At 46.7% G+C, this 15,422-nt stretch overlaps 2 protein-coding genes across 2 annotated transcripts in view; both read left to right on the top strand.

Moving 5' to 3' along the window:
* tmem45a (transmembrane protein 45a) overlaps nt 1-5,540 on the top strand; it is a 124,224-nt gene extending 118,684 nt beyond the window's left edge. The window contains exon 7 of the transcript XR_011476264.1: nt 5,521-5,540. The gene's annotated coding sequence lies outside the window, so the exon portion shown is untranslated. The remainder of the gene's footprint in view (nt 1-5,520) is intronic.
* A 5,433-nt stretch (nt 5,541-10,973) lies between these two features.
* npy7r (neuropeptide Y receptor Y7) overlaps nt 10,974-15,422 on the top strand; it is a 12,115-nt gene continuing 7,666 nt past the window's right edge. Inside the window, exon 1 of the mRNA XM_024140003.2 lies at nt 10,974-11,075. The gene's annotated coding sequence lies outside the window, so the exon portion shown is untranslated. The remainder of the gene's footprint in view (nt 11,076-15,422) is intronic.

Below are 15,422 nucleotides of genomic sequence, written 5' to 3'. Positions count from 1 at the left end.
CCCTAGTTTCTACCTTTAACAACACTATCAACAAGGCAGGTCCTACAGGCCCTAGTCTCTACCTTCTTAACAGCACTATCAACAAGGCAGGTCCCACAGCCTAGTTTCTACCTTTTCTTAACAACACTATCAACAAGGCAGGTCTACAGGCCCTAGTTTCTACCTTCTTAAGAACACTATCAACAAGGCAGGGTCCTACAGCCCTAGTTTCTACCTTCTTAACAACACTATCAACAAGGCAGTCCTACAGGCCCAAGTTTCTACCTTCTTAACAACACTATCAACAAGGCAGGTCCTACAGGCCCTAGTTTCTACCTTCTTAACAGCACTATCAACAAGGCATGGTCCTACGAGGCCCTAGTTTTCTACCTTAACTATAACAACACTATCAACAAGGCAGGTCCCACAGGCCCTAGTTTCTACCTTCTTAACAGCACTACAACAAGGCAGGTCACGGACCCTAGTTTCTACCTTCTTAACAACACTATCAACAAGGCAGGTCCCACAGGCCCTAGTTTCTACCTTCTTAACAACACTATCAACAAGGCAGGTCCTACAGGCCCTAGTTCTTACCTTCTTAACAACACTAATCAACCAGGCAGGTCCCACAGGCCCTAGTTTCTACCTTCTTAACAGCACTATCACAAAGGCAGGTCCTACGCAGACCTAGTTTCTACCTTCTTATATCAACACTATCAAACAAGGCCAGGTCCCACAGGCCCTAGTTTCTACCTTCTTAACAACACTATCAACAAAGGCAGGTCCTAGCAAGGCCCTAGTTTCTACCTTCTTAAACATACACTATCAACTAAGGGACATGTCCTACAGCCTAGTTTCTACGTTCTTAACAAACACTATCAACAAAGGCAGGTCCCACAGGCCCTAGTTTCTACCTTCTTAACAGCACTATCAACAAGGCAGGTCCTACAGACCCTAGTTTCTAGCCTCCTTAACAACACTATCAATAAGGCAGGTCCCACAGCCTAGCTTTCTACCTTCTTAACAGCACTATCAACAGGGCAGTCCTACAGGCCCTAGTTTCTACCTTCTTAACACACTATCAACAAGGTCAGGTCCTACAGCCCTGCTTCTAGCCTTCTTAACAGCACTATCAAACTAAGGCAGGTTCCTACAGGCCCTAGTTTCTACCTTGCTTAACAACACTATCAAACAGGCAGGTCCTACAGGCCCTAGTTTCTACCTTTCTTAACAACACTATCAACAAGGCAGGTCCTACAGGCCCTGTTTCTACCTTCTTAACATCACTACTCAAAAAGGCAGGTCCTACACGGCCCTAGCGTTCTACCTTCTTAACAGCACTATCAACAAGGCAGGTCCTACAGGCCCTATGTTTCTTACCTTCTTGACAACACTATCACAATGCAGGTCCTACAGGCCCTAGTGTGTCTACCTTATTACGCGCACTATCAACAAGGCAGGTCCTACAGCGCTAGTTTCTACCTTCTTAACAGACTATCAAAAAGGCAGGTCTACAGGCCCTAGTGTCTACCTTCTTTAACAACACTATCAACAGAGAAGGCCTACAGGACCTAGTTTCTACCTTCTTAACAACACTATCAACAAGGCAGGTCCTACAGGCCCTAGTTTCTACCTTCTTAACACACTATCAACAAGGCAGGTCTACATGCCCTAGTTTCTACCTCTTAAACAACACATCAACAACGGCAGGTCCTACAGCCTAAAGGTCTATAGTTTCTACCTTCTTAACAACACTATGAAACAAGGCAGGTCCTACAGGCCTAGTTTCTACCTTTCTTAACAGCACTATCAACAAGGCAGGTCCTACGGCCCTAGTCTCTACCTTACTTAACTACACTATCAACAAGCAGGTCCTACAGGCCCTAGTTTCTACCTTATTAACAGTTCACTATCAACAAGGCGGTCCTACAGGTCCAGTCTCTACCTTCTTAACAACACTATCAACAGCGCAGGTCCTACAGGCCCTAGTTTCTACCTTCTTAACAACACTACAACAAGGCAGGTCCTACACGCCCTAGTTTTCTACCTTCTTAACAGCACTATCAACAAGGCAAGTCCTTTACAACCCTAGTTCTACCTTTCTTAACCAACACTATCAATAAGGCAGTCCCACAGGCCCTAGCTTCTACCTTCTTAAACAGCACTGATCAACAGGGCAGGTGCCTACAGGCCCTAGTATTCTACCTTCTAACACACTATCAACAAGGCAGGTCCTACAGGCCCTAGTTTCTACCTTCTTAACAACACTATCAACAAGCAGGTCCTACAGGCCCTAGTTTCTACCTTCTTAAACAACACTATCAACAAGGCAGGTCCTACAGGCCCTTAGTTTCTACCTTCTTAACAACACTACAATCAAGGCAGGTTCCTACAGGCCCTAGTTCTACCTTTAACAGGCACTATCAACTAGCGAGTCCTTACAGACCCTTTTTCTACCTTCTTAACAACACTATCAATAAGGCAGGTCCCACAGGCCCTAGCTTCTACCTTCTAACAGCACTATCAACAGGCAGGTCCTACAGGCCCTAGTTTTCTACCTTCTTAACAACACTATCTCAACAAGGCAGGTCCTACAGGCCCTAGTTTCTACCTTTCTAAGAAAACTCTATCAACAAGGCAGGTCCTACCGGCCCTATTTCTACTTCTTAACAAAACACATCAAACAAGGCAGGTCCTACAGCCCGTAGTTTCTACTCTTCTTTAACAAACACTATTTCAGACAGGCAGGTCCTACAGCCCTAGGTTCTACCTTCTTAATACTAGAATCTTAATGCAACAAGACCAGGATCTAACAGGCGCACTAGTTTCTACGCTCTTAAACAACACTATCAATCAAGGCAGGTCCCACAGGTCGCCTAGTTTCTACCTTCTTTAACAGCCACTATCACAATGGCAAGGTCCTACGAGACCTTAGAGTTTTCGTACCTTCTTAAGCCTGTAGGACCTGCCTTGTTGATAGTGTTGTTAAGAAGGTAGAAACTAGGGCCTGTAGGACCTGCCTTGTTGATAGTGCTGTTAAGAAGGTAGAGCAGCGCTTTATTACAGACAGACTTCTCCCCTCATCTTAGCTACTACTGCATCAATATGTTTTAACCATGACAGTTTACAATCTAGGGTTACTCCAAGCAGTTTAGTCACCTCAACTTGCTCAATTTCCACATTATTTATTACAAGATTTAGTTGAGGTTTAGGGTTTAGTGAATGCTTTGTCCTAAATACAATGCTTTAAGTTTGAAATATTTAGGACTAACTTATTCCTTGCCACCCATTCTGAAACTAACTGCAGCTCTTTGATAAGTATTGCAGTCATTTCAGTCACTGTAGTAGTTGACGTGTATAGTGTTGACCCATCCGCAAACATAAATACACTGGCTTTACTCAAAGCCAGTGGCATGTCGTTAGTAAAGATTGAAAAAAGTAAGGGGTCTATGCAGCTTCCCTGGGGATTTCCTGATTCTACCTGGATTATGTTGGAGAGGCTTCCATTAAAGAACACCCTCTGTGTTCTGTTAGACAGATAACTCTTTATCCACTTTATAACAGGGGGTGTAAAGCCATAACACATTCGTTTTTTTCTGAAGCTGACTATGATCGATAATGTCAAAAGCTGCACTGAAGTCTAACAAGACAGCCCCCACAATCATTTTGTCATCAGTTTCTCTCAGCCAATCATTGGTCATTTGTGTAAGTGCTGTGCTTGTTGAATGTCCTTCCCAATAAGCTGAAAGTCTGTTGTCAATTTGATTACTGTGAAATGGCATTGTATCTGGTCAAACACTATTTTTTCCAGAAGTTTACTAAGGATTGGTAACAGGCTGATTGGTGGGCTATTTGAGCCAGTAAAGGGGGCTTTACTATTCTTTGGTAGCAGAATGACTTTAGCTTCCCTCCAAGCCTGAGGGCACACGCTCTCTAGTAGGTTTAAATTGAAGATGTGGCAAATAGGAGTGGTAATATGGTCTGCTATTATCCTCAGTAATTTTCCATCCAAGTTGTCAGACCCCGGTGGCTTGTCTTTGTTTATAGACAACTATTTTTTCACCTCTTCCACACTCACTTTACGGAATTCAAAAGTACAATGCTTGTCTTTCATAATTTGGTCAGATATACTTGGATGTGTAGTGTCAGCGTTTGTTGCTGGCATGTCATCCCTAAGTTTGTTTATCTTGCCAATGTAAAAGTCATTAAAGTAGTTGGCAGTATCAACGGGCTTTGTGATGAATGAGGCATCTGATTCAATGAATGATGGAGCCGAGTTTTCCTTTTTGTTTGTTGGTTGTTGGGCCATTTGCACCTACCCTCTGTAGTGCCTTGCGGTCGGAGGCTGAGCAGTTGCCATACCAGGCAGTGATGCAACCAGTCAGGATGCTCTCGATGGTGCAGCTGTAGAACCTTTTGAGGATCTGAGGACCCATGTGAAATCTTTTCAGTCTCCTGAGGGGGAATAGGTTTTGTCGTGCCCTCTTCACGACTGTCTTGTGGTGCTTGGACCATTTTAGTTTGTTGGTGATGTGGACACCAAGGAACTTGAAACACTCGAACCGCTCCAATACAGCCCCGTCGATGAGAATGGGGGCGTGCTCAGTCCTCTTTTTCCTGTAGTCCACAATCATATCCTTTGTCTTGATTACGTTGAGGGAGAGGTTGTTGTCCTGGCACCACACTGCCAGGTCTCTGACCTACTCCCCATAGGCTGTCTCATCGTCGTTGGTGATCAGGCCTACCACTTTCGTGTCGTCTGCAAACTTAATGATGGTGTCGGAGTCGTGTGCGGCCACGCGTGGGTGAACAGGGAGTAAAGGATGGGACTGAGCACGCACCCCTGAGGGGCCCCCCGTGTTGAGGGTCAGCATGGCGGATGTGTTGCTGCCTACTCTTACCACCTGGGGGTGGTTCGTCAGGATGTCCTGGATTCAGTTGCAGAGGGAGGTGTTCAATCCCAGGGTCCTTAGCTTAGTGATGGAGGGCACTATGTTGTTAAACGCTGAGCTGTAGTCAATGAAAAGCATTCTCACATAGGTATTCCTTTTGTCCAGGTGGGAAAGGGCAGTGTGGAGTGCAATAGAGATTGCATCATCTGTGGATCTGTTGGGGCGGTATGCGAATTGGTGTGGGTCCAGGGAGTCTGGGATGATGGTATTGATGTGAGCCATGACCAGCCTTTCAAAACATTTCATAGCTGTAGATGGAGGTATGGTGGTCTGCTTAAAACATGTAGGTATTACAGACTGGGTCCGGGAGAGGTTGAAAATGTCAGTGAAGACACTTGCCAGCTAGTCAGAGCATGCTCAATACTCGTCCTAGTAATCCATCTGGCCCCGCAGCCTTGTGAATGTTAACCTGTTTAAAAGGTCTTACTCACATCGGCTATGGAGAGCGTGATCACACAGTCATCCGGAACAGCTGGTGCTCTCAATCAATTAATCAAATGTATTTATAAAGCTCTTTTTACATCAGTGGTTGTCACAAAGTGCTTATACAGAAACCCGGCCCTAAAACCCCAAACAGCAAGCAATGCAGGTGTAGAAGCACGGTGGCTAAAAAAAACTCCCTAGAAAGGCTGGAACATATGAAGAAACCTAGAGAGGAACCAGTCCTGTTCTGGCTGTGCCGGGTGGAGATTGTAAGTGGACATGGACATTAAGGTCAGATCGTTCTACAAGATGTTCAAACGTTCATCGATGACCAGCAGGGTCAAATAATAATCACAGTGGTTATAGAGGGTGCAACAGGTCAGCACCACAGAAGTGAGAGAGAGTGAGAGATTGTGAGAGAACAGCAGGTCCGGGACAAGGTAGCACGTCCGGTGAACAGGTCAGGGTTCCATAGCCGCAGGCAGAACAGTTGAAACTGGATCAGCAGCACGACCAGGTGGACTGGAGACAGCAAGGAGTCATCAGGCCAGGTAGTCCTGAGGCATGGGGAGGGAGAGAGAGGAGAATTAGAGGGAGCATACATAAGATCACACAGGACACCAGATAAGACAGGATATTTATACCAGATAGGACAGACTGACCCCAGTCCCCCGGCACATAGACTATTGCTGCATATATACTGGAGGATGAGACGGGGGGGTCAGGTAACACTGTGCCTCGTCCAAAGTTACTTTTCCAAAGACCATACCAAAGGGATATTAACAGACCACTAACTTACTACCCTGAGACAAGGCCGAGTACAGCCCACAAAGATCTTCTCCACAGCACGAGGACAGAAAGGGAGATCACGTCAGTGACTGAACCCACTCAGGTTGACTATATCAGAAGAAAAGCCTGGCACGACGTGATGCACGACTCCTGGGGATGGCATGGGAGAGCACTAGCAAGCCAGTGACTCATCTCCCGTAATAGGGTCAGATAATTCCAGTGGAGAGAGGGGAGCAGGCCAGGCAGAGACCGCATGGGGTGGTTCATCACTCCATTGCCTTGCCGTTTACCTTCACATCCCTGCGCCAAGAATGAGAGAATGCCAAGAATGTGCAAAGCTGTCATCGAGGCAATGGCGGGCTATTTAAAGAATCTCAAATATAAAATATATTTAGATTTGTTTAACACTTTTCTTTGGTTACTACATGATTCCATATGTGTTATGTCATAGTTTTGATGTCTTCACTATTATTCTACAATGTAGAAAATAGTAAAAAATAAAGAAATATCCTTGAATGAGTAGGTGTTCTAAAACTTTTGAACGGTAGTGTATTTTTTAATTTTTTTCCGGGTCAAGGTTTGGCTTTTTCAAGAGGCTTTATTATTGCCACTTTTAGTGAGTTTGGTACACATCCAGAAGATAGGGAGACGTTTATTATGTTCAACATACAGTGGCTTGCGAAAGTATTCAACCCCCTTTGCATTTTTCCTATTTTGTTGCCTTACAACCTGGAATTAAAATAGATTTTTCGGGAGGGGTTGTATTTTTGATTTCATTTGATTGGGAAAACTGAGCTGACTACACTGACTGTGCTAGGGGCAAACTCCACTAAGCTGGCAGGCTGGCTAACAGTCTGGCTGACAGCCTGCTGCCTAGCCTCCACCCTATCTCATTGTGGAGCTAGAGGAGTCAGAGCCCTGTCTATGTTGGTAGATAAGATGAGAGCACCCCTCCAGCTAGAATGGAGTCCATCACTCCTCAGCAGGCCAGGCTTGGTCCTGTTTGTGGGGGAGTCCCAGAAAGAGGGCCAATTATCCACAAATTACATATTTTGGGAGGGGCAGAAAACAGTTTTCAAACAGCGATTTGAGTTGTGCAAGTACGAATACAACGGTGCCGGAGGAGATGGCTGCTGTTTTACGGGCTCTTAACCAGACAAGGCCCCATTCCCAGTCATTCGCATGAAGAGGAGACAGAGATATCGGGGACGTAGGTTGGGGTGCTTTGTAAGGATCCGACGGTGAGTGGGTAATCTGCCTCTACCATCCGTCCTATTAGCCAACGTGGAATAAATGGATAACAAACTGGAATAGGGTGCCATTTGACCAGGGCCCATAGGGAATAGGGTGCCATTTGACCAGGGCCCTCAGGGAATAGGGTGCCATTTGACCAGGGCCCATAGGGAATAGGGTGCCATTTGACCAGGGCCCATAGGGAATAGGGTGCCATTTGACCAGTGCCCATAGGGAATAGGGTGCCATTTGACCAGGGCCCATAGGGAATAGGGTGCCATTTGACCAGGGCCCATAGGGAATAGGGTGCCATTTGAACCCAGGGCCCATTAGGGGAAGAGGCTTTGCCATTTTTGACCCGATCCCAATTAGGCGTTCATATGGAGGATCGCAGTGCCAAGTATCGAAACACAAGAGAAGATTCCCACATAGGGAATAGGATTGCCATCTTTGACCAGGGCCCATAGGGAAATATAGAGTCGGGGGGTCCCAATTTGACCAGGGCCCATAGGGAACAGGGTGCCATTTGACCAAGGGCCCATAGGGAATAGGTGCCATTTGACCAGGGCCCATAGGGAATAGGTGTGCCATTGACCAGATCCCATAGGGATAGGTGCCATTTGAACATGCAACATAGTGATTCACAAGGCTGTTATTAGATCTCAGTACACTAGGTTGCAGCCTTGTTTCAGGGAATTAAACCAACCCACGCATGTGATTGTAGACAGAGGACCCATTCTGATATATGTGAAGGTGAGGTGGATAACACCAGCATCTATATTTACTGTCTCCCAAATGCACCCTTTCCCTATCTAGTGCACTACTTTTGACCAGGGCTCATAGGAATAGGGTGGCCATTTTGACCAGGGCTCTGCACTACAGAGATAATAAAGGTGCCATGTAGGATTCATGCTCATTAATCAATGTATCTTTCTCTTTTTATGTGTCTACTCTGTCTTCGTGGTCTCCTGAGAGCTCACTCTGTCTCGTGGTCTCCTGAGAGCTCACTCTGTCTTCGTGTCTCCTGAGAGCTTACTCTGTCTTCGTGGTCTCCTGAGAGCTTACTCTGTCTTCGTGATCTCTGAGAGCTTACTCTGTCTTCGTGGTCTCCTGTAGAGCTCACTCTGTCTTCGTGGTCTTCCTTGAGAGCTCACTCTGTCTTCGTGGTCTCCTGAGAGGCTCACTCTGTCTTCGTGGGTCTCCTGAAACTCACTCTGTCTTCGTGGTCTCCTGAGAGCTCACTCTGTCTTCGTGGTCTCCTGAGAAACTCACTCTGTCTTCGTGGTCTCCTGAGAGCTCACGATTCTTCGTGTCTCCTGAGAGCTTACGATGTCTTCGTGATCTCCTGAGAGCTTACTCTGTCTTCGTGATCTCCTGAGAGCTCACTCTGTCTTCGTGATCTCCTGAGAGCTTACGATGTCTTCGTGTCTCCTGAGAGCTTACGATGTTTCGTGATCTCCTGAGAAGCTTACTCTGTCTTCTCGATCTCCTGAGAGCTCACTCTGTCTTCGTGGTCTCCTGAGAGCTTACTCTGTCTTCGTGATCTCCTGAGAGCTCACTCTGTCTTCGTGATCTCCTGAGAGCTCACTCTGTCTTTGTGATCTCCTGAGAGCTTACTCTGTCTTCGTGGTCTCCTGAGAGCTTACTCTGTCTTCGTGATCTTCTCAGAGCTCACGATGTCTTTATGATATTCTTATATTACAATGTACTGGTCTAGTGACTATTTTGATCAGAGATTTGCAGGGTCGAGATTCCCTAGCTTTGGTGACACAAACAATTGTAGAAACGATCCTGTTTTGGTGCTAGTATCCACTTTACACAACAGGGGCACAGTCCTTGGTATAGTAAATGACCAGCAAGGTAACAAATACACTGTATGTCACGCGGGACTAGGTGTGTGAGGAAGAATCAGGCGCAGAGAGCAGAGAGTTCCACAGGGAAAAGTGCACTTTAATAAGGCACAACAGCAAGCCCACAACAACAGGGCGCGGAAATAAATGGACCACCCAAAATACAGGGTACCAGGTCTAGAACACGCACACACCTAAAATAACGCACACACGTAACACAAGAATAATCCCGCACAAAACAAGGGCGGGTAAACGTACTTTAAATAAGGAAGCCCATCAAGCACACAAATAGACACAGGTGCAACTAATAAGACAAAACAAACAGAGAACGAAAAAGGGATCGGTGGCGGCTAGTAGGCCGGTGACGACGACCGCCGAGCACCGCCCGAACAGGCAGGGGAGCCAACTTCGGCTGAAGTCTTGACACTGTATCTGTCTGTGTGCCGTAACACTGTGGACCCAGAAACCTGAAGAAGAAGAGTTCTTGAGATATGCTGCCTGATTGGTAGGTTCAATGCTGCATCAACCACAGTAATGGAAAAACACCACTTTGGTGTTTCCTTCTGGATCTGACTGTAACGGCTGTCGTCGGAATGAGACCAAAGCGCAGCGTGGAAAGTGTTCATGATTTAATGTTCTCAAAAAACACTCAAACAAAATGACAAAAGGAGAAAACGAAAGCGAACAGTTCTGTCAGGGAAAAACACTAAACAGAAAACATCATCCCACAAAACCCAAACGGAAAATTACCACTTGTACCATATATGATCCCCAATCAGAGACAACGATAGACAGCTACCTCTGATTGGGAACCACACTAACATAGAAATAAGGAAACTAGAATGCCCACCCTAGTCACACCCTGGCCTAACAAAATAGAGAATAAAAACCTCTCTATGGCCAGGGCGTGACACTGACATGATGAAACACCAGCAAGGTCAAACGTGAGGGAGAGAGAGAGAGAACTAGCACTGAAAGAAGCATTTGGCACAATTTTATTTGACATGCATTGCTTTGGTTCATATTTAAATCAATAGGAAAATAATATATTATTCTTATATAGCCAGGGAAATCTATCACTATATATGAGGTCTGTGAGAGGGAGAGAGAAATAAAAGGAGAGATAAATAAGAGAGAGAAATAAGAGAGAGGAGAATAAAAGGAGAGAGAAAGAGAGAGAAATAAAAGGAGAGAGAGAGAAAGAGAAATAAAAGGAGAGAGAGAGAAATAAAAGGAGAGGAAAGAGAGAGAAATAAAAGGAGAGAGGGAAATAAAAGGAGAGAGAGAGAGAGAATAAAAGGAGAAAGAGAGAGAAATAAAGGAGGAGAGAGAGAAATAAAGGAGAAAGAGAGAAAATAAAAGGAAGAGAGAGAGAATATAAAAGGAGAAAGAGAGAGAGAAGATAAAAAGGAGAGAGAGAGAGAATAAGAGAGAGGAGAGGAAATAAAGGAGAAGAGAGAGAAATAAAAGGGAGAGAGAGAGAAATGAAAGGAGAGAGAGAGAGGAGAGATAATAATAAAAGGGAGGAGAGTAGATAATAACATTTTAGAAAGAAGAAATAAAAGGAGCGAGAGAGAAATAAAAGGAGAAAGAGAGATAAATAAATAAAAGGAGAGAGGGAGAGAGATAAATAAATAAAAGGAGAGAGAGAGAAATAAAAGGAGAGAGAGAGAAATAAAAGGAGAGAGAGAGATAAATAAATAAAAGGAGAGAGGGAGAGAGCACACGCAGCATATGTGCGCTCCACTCTGCTTAGGAGGAGCTTCAGGATTTTCACTTGTTCCGTGCAACATCTCATTTGAAGACTCGTTTACCAAGGAGCTATAGCCTGCGACTAAGAGGGGGAAAGGTGAGTAATTGAATGATTGGATAGGTTACTGAAGATGTATACAGTTTACCTGTACAATAATATAGAACTGATTTGTGACTGTATATATATATATCACGGTTAATAGTTTAGGATCAAAAGTTACATCCGTAGCTTAACGCAACGCACTTTCGTCACCTCTCATTTCCCTGATACAGATGGATTCTGATTAAATGTATCAGCACTGTCTTTGGTAAATAGAGGCTACTGAGACATAATGAAATAACAACCATGTAGCCTAAAGCCTAACACACAATAGCAGACGTTGTCATCAGATCATGAATAGAGGTCTACGATGGTGAGTTTACTTTAGTGTCGTATTTAAATCGTGAGATTGACATATCGATAGTAAAGTCTGTAGCATACATTTCACTAGTTGGTTCTGTTTGTGTTGGTTCATGGCAGGTTACAGCTTATTGCAGACAAATGCCTGCTTTGGAGACAATTACTAAGCACCTAATACTAGCACCTAATAGCACCTAGCACCTAATACTAGCACCTAATACTAGCACCTAATACTAGCACCTAATACTAGCACCTAATAGCACCAAGCACCTAATACTTCAGATAGACTGCACCCATTCTCTATTCCCCTGTCTGTCTGTCTGCCTGTCTGTCTGTCCCCCTGTCTGTCTGTCCCCCTGTCTGTCTGTCCCCCTGTCTGTCTGTGTGTGTTTGTCGCTGTGTGTGTGTGTGCTCTGTCCCCCGCTGTCTGTCTGTCCCCCTCTGTTGTCTGTCCCCCCTGTCTGTCTGTCTGAATGCTATCCCCATATGTCTGCTGACAGCACCTCATTGAGAAAGAGTGATTAGAGCTGAGAACGAAGGAAGGTTGTTTTATAATGCTAAGTGTAGGTAGGCAGTTGTTCTGATCCAAATCTTAGTATAGCCTGCATAATAACACAAACCCACCAACCCAGATAGATGTATTAATCGACAAGTCTTATTTCTGACCCAGACCATGCAGTATGCTTCTGATTCCATATTTCAGTCTGAATTCCTTCTGGCCTGCCATTGTATCTGTGTTCGTCCTCCCTGGAGCTGAATTGCTGGAGTGTTGCAGACTGAGGCTAGGAGGGATCAGGTGCTGGGAGGGTTGGAAGACTGAGGCTGGGAAGGATGAGGTGCTGGGAGGGTTGGAGGCTGAGAGGATGAGGTGCTGGTAGGGTTGGAGGGCTGAGGCTAGGAGGGATCAGGTGCTTGGGAGGGTTGGAGACTGAGGCTGGGAGGGATAAGGTGCTGGGAGGGTTGGAGAATGAGGCTGGGAAGGATGAGGTGCTGGGAGTGTTGGGAGGCTGTGAAGGAAGGTGCTGGGAGGGGTTGGAGGCTGAGAAAGGATGAGGTGCTGGAGGGTTGGAGGCTATGAGAAGGATGGGTGTGCTGGGAGGGTTGGAGGCTGAGAAGGATGAGGTGCTGGGAGGGTTGGAGGCTGAGAAGGATGAGGTGGCCTGGGAGGGTTTGGAGGCTGAGGCTAGGAGGGATCAGGTGCTGGTAGGGTTGGAGACTGAGGCTGGTAGGGATAAGGTGCTGGGAGGGTTGGAGACTGAGGCTAGGAGGGGATCAAGGTGCTGGGAGGTTGGAGGCTGAGGCTAGGAGGGATCAGGTGCTGGGAGGGTTTGGAGACTGAGGCTGGTAGGGATAAGGTGCCTGGGAGGGTTGGAGACTGAGGCTAGGAAGGGATGCAAGGTGCTGGCGAGGTTGGAGACTGAGGCTGGGAGGGATCTAGGTGCTGGGAGGGTTGGAGGCTCGAGGCTGGGAGGGATAAGTGCTGGGAGGGTTGGAGGCTGAGGCTGAGAAGGATGAGGTCTGGGCAAGGGTTGGAGAGCTGAGGCTGAGAAGGATGAGGTGCTGGGAGGGTTGGAGGCTGAGAAGGATGAGGGTGCTGGGAGGGTTGGAGGCCTGAGGCTGGGAGGGAATGAGGTGGCTGGGAAGGATGAGGTGCTGGGAGGGTTGGAGCTGAGAAGGATGAGGTGCTGGGAGGGTTGGAGGCTGAGGCTAGGAGGGATCAGGTGCTGGGAGGGTTGGAGACTGAGGCTAGGAGGGATCAGGTGCTGGGAGGGTTGGAGACTGAGGCTGGGAGGGATAAGGTGCTGGGAGGGTTGGAGACTGAGGCTGGGAGGGATAAAGTGCTGGGAGGGTTGGAGGCTGAGGCTGGGAGGGATGAGGTGCTGGGAGGGTTGGAGGCTGAGACTGGGAGGGATGAGGTGCTGGGAAGGATGAGGTGCTGGGAGGGTTGGAGGCTGAGAAGGATGAGGTGCTGGGAGGGTTTGGAGGCTGAGGACTGGGAGGGCTCGAGGTGCTGTAGAGGAATGAGGTTGCTGGGAGTGGTTGGCGAGCTGGGAAGGATCTAGTGCTATGGGGAAGGGTAGCATGAACTTACGCTCACCCTTAATATCCTAGATATTAATAATATTTAAATCTTGGTTAATCATAAAATATCGATTATTACACCATTGTAGATACTGTATGGCGATTTGGAAAGGGTGTGTACATTTTGGATGGTAATCCGTGGAGTTAATACGATATGGGATTAGCGGAAATACAGTAAGAAATGACTGTTTAGACTACCGTAAAAATTGTCGCATAAAACTATGTTTCTCTAGACGGCAGTAAATATTGAATCTCGTTGCGTAACCATATTCGATACGTCCAAGAACTAACTCACACACTTGCACACTAGATTTACTCACGTGTACATCTCTTTATTTTTCCGATCATCACTCAGGGTATCTGAATAGAAGTGGACAGCCTTGTATGCTATTCACTGGCTCATGATATGTTATAGGAGATAGAGTGGAGTAGGTTACAACTTGCTATCTACGAGGTCGCTCAGCACACTGTACTGTGCTGCTGTTGTGCACTGCCAAAACTGCTCTCAACTCTCAAGTCAGCACTCATACTTTCATGATGCACCAGCCATACACGATTCATTTTCTTCCCTCTCGATGAGCTCACAGTAGATCACACTCAGGCATCCGCAAGCACTCTCTTCAACGCTTCATCCTTGTCTCAGGGTTTTTGCCTGAGTCCAACCTCACAAGAATCGGCAACCTCATCCTTCCTAGCATCTTGAACGTGTCGATGAGAGCGTTCATGTCTCATACAACAAGCAGGTGCAGAGTCAAACAGCGAGACGTGGCCAACACGCTCGCGTTTACGGCTTACAAGAATAACGTCTCCTCAACTCAGGGAAACAGGTAGCTCCCAACGCGGGAATCACAAGTATACAATTCCGGCGCAATGAAGACACGATATATCCAAGGCATCACGACAGTCTTAACTCATCAATCTGACACGACACAGAGACACAATCGTCTGAGTCTCCACAACCTCCCAGTCCACTCACGCTCTACCGCAGAAAATCGCCCTGCCATGTACCTGAGACTCTCAGGACATCCCGCAGCCTCAGTTCACCAGAACACACGGACCCTGCGACTCAAGCTTACCTAGATGTGCCTCTCACGACTCGCGAAGTCTACTAAACTCCAGCGGAAGCCGACACCTGATCCCTCCTAGCTCAAGCCTCCACACACCCTCCATCGCGGATGACCGACTCACCTCAGGAAGCTGGAACTCGCTACATCCAGCGTTTACGCGTACAGAACTCCTACCTCACAGCCCTCCCAGAAGGACCACCCACCTCAGGAAAGTCGATACTCATCTCAGGAAGCAGAACATCCCTCAGTGTGTGCAGCTGACTCCATCTCACGAGCGGAACGCGTAACAGTCACGTCACTCAGTGAACAATTAACAGACTCTCTCACGCGACAGCGACAAAGAAAACACACCTTGCATTATTCACATCAATTTGGCGATATTACTCAGCGGATGGCGTAAATCAGCGATACACCTGCGCCAGTGATCGGGTCTATATCGCTCATTCCTAGTGCTCAGCCACGATGTCTCTGACGCCGTCTGCCCTCTGGTGACAGGTGGAACCATGACACTATCCCTATCAAGTAGAGGATACTAGGTGCACTATATAGGGGGATAGAGGCACCTATAGGGGAATAGGTGCCACTATATAAGGGGGATAATGCACTATAATAGGGGATAGAGGCCACTCATCATACGAGGATAAGTGCCCTATATAGGGGATAGGTGCACTATATAGGGGATAGGTGCACTAATATAGGGGATAGGGGACTATATAGGGGGATAGTTGTGCACTAATAGGGGACAGGGTGCCACTGTATAGGGATAGGTGCCTATATAGGGGCATAGGTGCACTATATTTGAGGATAGGTGCAGCTATATAGGGGATAGAGGGCCTATAATAGGGGATAGGTTGCACTATAATAGGGGATATGGTGCACTATAATAGGGGATAGG

Source organism: Salvelinus sp. IW2-2015, unplaced genomic scaffold (assembly GCF_002910315.2).
Source record: "Salvelinus sp. IW2-2015 unplaced genomic scaffold, ASM291031v2 Un_scaffold1980, whole genome shotgun sequence".
Lineage (NCBI taxonomy): Eukaryota > Metazoa > Chordata > Actinopteri > Salmoniformes > Salmonidae > Salvelinus > Salvelinus sp. IW2-2015.
The sequence above is the reverse complement of the archived record's forward strand: the minus strand, read 5'-3'. Positions and strand labels throughout refer to the sequence as shown.